The sequence below is a fragment of the Brassica oleracea genome, chromosome C7 (assembly GCF_000695525.1).
Source record: "Brassica oleracea var. oleracea cultivar TO1000 chromosome C7, BOL, whole genome shotgun sequence".
NCBI lineage: Eukaryota > Viridiplantae > Streptophyta > Magnoliopsida > Brassicales > Brassicaceae > Brassica > Brassica oleracea.
In genome coordinates this window covers 48,015,831-48,019,213 of record NC_027754.1, presented here as the reverse complement: position 1 = coordinate 48,019,213, position 3,383 = coordinate 48,015,831, and the positions used below count along the sequence as shown (strand labels likewise).

General features: G+C 33.1%; 1 long non-coding RNA gene across 2 annotated transcripts; it reads left to right on the top strand.

Moving 5' to 3' along the window:
- The first annotated feature begins 1,808 nt into the window (after window positions 1–1,808).
- Window positions 1,809–3,383, top strand: LOC106304595. Of its 2 annotated transcripts, XR_001262778.1 has the most exons (4): window positions 1,809–2,091; window positions 2,192–2,480; window positions 2,562–2,853; window positions 2,937–3,383. It is a non-coding gene; the product is annotated as an uncharacterized LOC106304595 (long non-coding RNA). The 2 variants fall into 2 exon arrangements; XR_001262777.1 differs by having other exon boundaries at window positions 1,821–2,480.

Sequence of the window (3,383 nt, the reverse complement as noted above, 5' to 3'; positions counted from 1 at the left end):
CCGTATAATAAAAAAATTAGATTTTTTCTTATATATTATATTTGGAATTTTTTTAAATGACATTAAATTACAAAAATGAGGAAACCTTATATGTTATATATTTTTTTTAAAAAACCGACTTTAAAATACAAAAATGAGGACACCTTATATGTTATATTTTTTTATATGTTACATTTTTTTATATGTTATATTTTGAATTTTTTAAAACGACTTTAAATTACAAAAGTGTAAGTTTTCCTTAAGTATACGACTAAAAACATTAAAATGACATGTATCAATTCGATGGTTGATTTGAAAGCTTTCAAAACCATATGGAATATAAAAGTTAAAATAATTCAACTGAGAAAACAATACTGTTTACTTTTTTCAAGAATGTGTTCGATGGAAAAAATAAAGTTTTTATGTCATAATTTGTTTAATGTCCAATCCGATCAACCCATGATGTATTAATTATAGTTTTGTTCCATCATTTTTTAAATAAAAATTGATCTGATCCATCGGAAAGAAATTATATAATAACAACAAAAAATATTGTATTTATATAAATAAAATTATCAAATATATAAAAAAAATTATCGATAATATATAGAAATAAACTCACCTTGCGCAAGGCGCAGGTCTTATCCTAGTACAACAATATTTGCAAAATTTGAGGTTTCAACGATATACGAACTACATAAGGCTAAAAATCAAGAAAATTTGTGTACGTGAACAATGAGACAACCCCGCGTGTGAGCTCTCTCCCATACATGTATGTAGGCCTAGGAATTATATCCGAAATCCGTTATCTGATCCAGGATCTGCTCCGATATCCGGGGGTTCGGATCCGGTGACGGATCTTAATTTAACGGTTCGGCGGATCTGGATACGGATAATGAAATTTTAGGTTAGGATATCCAGATCCGGGTCCGGGTCCAAACTTACTATTTATTTAAAATATTTAAAATTTAATTATATTTATATATGTATACTATATATAATTTTTATATAAAATAATGATTTTTTTAAAATTTTATTCAATAACAATAATTTTTCATTTAAAAAAATTAATAGGCTAAATAAATTAAATAAATCATTTTAATTAGCTAGTTTTTAATTTAATCTTTAATTTTTTTTTAAAGGATCTGGTTCCGGATATCCGCGGGTACCCGGATTTTAGTCCGGATATCCTAACCCCGGATATCCGGATCCGGATATCTCAAAATACTCCCGATATCCGATCTGTCCCAAGGCTATACGTATGGGTAAGACATCTGAAACCACCCTGGTTAATTTAAATGTATCGCGAAAAAATGAAAATCACACAGTTTTGTTATTAACAAGTCTGCTTGTTTTTAATCTGGGATTAGCATATAATGCTTTTTAAAAGTTTGGTATGGTTTGGAACAAGATGATCTTTAATAGAAGTTTATCTATTCTTTTAACCATTCTATAACATTTACTCAGGAAAAAGAGACAAAAAAACAAAAAAGCGAACATTCACAGATTTTCATTTCCTCAATGTTTAGTAAAACTTTAAATATACTATTTCATCTCCTTGATCGCAGCTTCCTGCAGCTTTCTCGTTTTAATTCTCAGGCTCCTTTGAATAATATTTTTTATTTTAAATTTCACACTATTATTTAGGATTTTATATTATAAATATTACAAGACCACCTCTAATAGGGTTTAGCAAGGGTTCTTACCAAAAAAACCAAAAAAATAAATAAAGAATGAATAAAAAACTTAGAACCGGTGTTAAGCAGACGCTTTTTAGGATTGTTAAAAACTCCTACGTGGCGTTTTCGTATTGGCTAATCTTAGAAGACAAAAGGAGTCCAAATCTCCCGTCGGTTCCTTTTTGCATGTTCTTCGGCGATCGATTAGTGATACCTCCTCCTCCTCCAAATCCGTCGACGAAATCACTGTTGCCGGAGTCCACCTGGGAACACATCTTGTTCTCCGAAAAGTCTCAACCTTTCCCTTCCCGATCAACCCGTTCTTCTTCAGGAATCGAAACAGGAACCAAGCTCTACGTATCCAATCTGATAAGTTTGGTGTCATGAACTATGACATCAAGGTTTGGAAGACAAAGATCAAAACTTTGTGAAGGTATCTTTCTGACACTTTGACTTCTCGTTTTGATAGTATGATTTAACCTTGTATTGATTGGTATATGAACATTGAGATTGTAGTTGATGTTCTGATTCAGTTGTGTTGTTGTGTTCCGGATTCCTTCTTTGTCTTTAAGAAGAAGGACATGCTCTAACTGGCTGTCTCTCGGCTGTGTCACTACTAGGTGGGCATCTAATGAAAAAACCACTTGTTTCCTCATATTCTCTCTTTTAAAAAAAAAAAAAAAATATCAATCTTTTCTTCTTCTATCATCTCCACAAACTCCAACATCTCTCGCTCAAAAAGGAGCCATGAATGGTGAAGAAAGCTTCGCTGAAGATTGCTCTGAGTTTGTTGTAGTTGACCCTTCTGGAAGATATGGAAGAGTATGATTCTTCTGAACTTAAACGTTCATGCTTCATTATAATCGATTTGATTTGATTTTTTTTTTGTTTGGTTCTGGACAGTACGAGGAAGTACTTGGCAAGGGAGCTTCGAAGACAGTGTAATCGCATTCATCTTCTCTCTTTGTCTTTTTTTTTTTGATGAGTACGAAGGGATAGAAGTGGCATGGAACCAAGTAAAGCTTCGGAACTTCACGAGGAATCCTGAAGAGTTAGAGAAATTCTTCAGAGAGATTCATCTGCTCAAGACCTTGAATCATCAGAACATCATGAGATTCTACACTTCTTGGGTTGATACTGACAATTTATCAATCAATTTTGTCACTGAACTCTTCACCTCCGGCACTCTCAGACAGTAAGCAACTTGTGTCTTTGTTATCTCTTTGTATGAAAATCTGAAATGGGTATTTCAAAGTTGAAGGCTTTGAGATTGTGTAGGTATAGGTTGAGACATAGAAGAGTGAATATAAAAGCGGTGAAGCAATGGTGTAATTAAGCAGATTCTAAAGGGCTTCTCTATCTCCATAGCCGTTCTCCTCCAATCATCCATAGAGATCTCAAATGTGATAACATCTTCATCAATGGAAACCAATGAGAAGTTAAGATTGGTGACCTTGGACTCGCTGCCATTCTTCGTAAATCTCATGTTGTTCGCTGCGTTGGTACTTTTCAGAAATGGTGTGGAGTTTATGTATGCTTTTCTTTTAGAGAAATTGCATTCTACACACAAAAAGTTTAGCATAATTAAGGGAATACACATTTAGAGTTTGCTTAGTTTGTGTCGAAATTTTTCGGACCGGTATACCCCTACTACGTACGTTATTATTATACAGCCTCACTCCAAGACTATATCTTCTTAATATTCACACGCAAAGTACTCAGTCA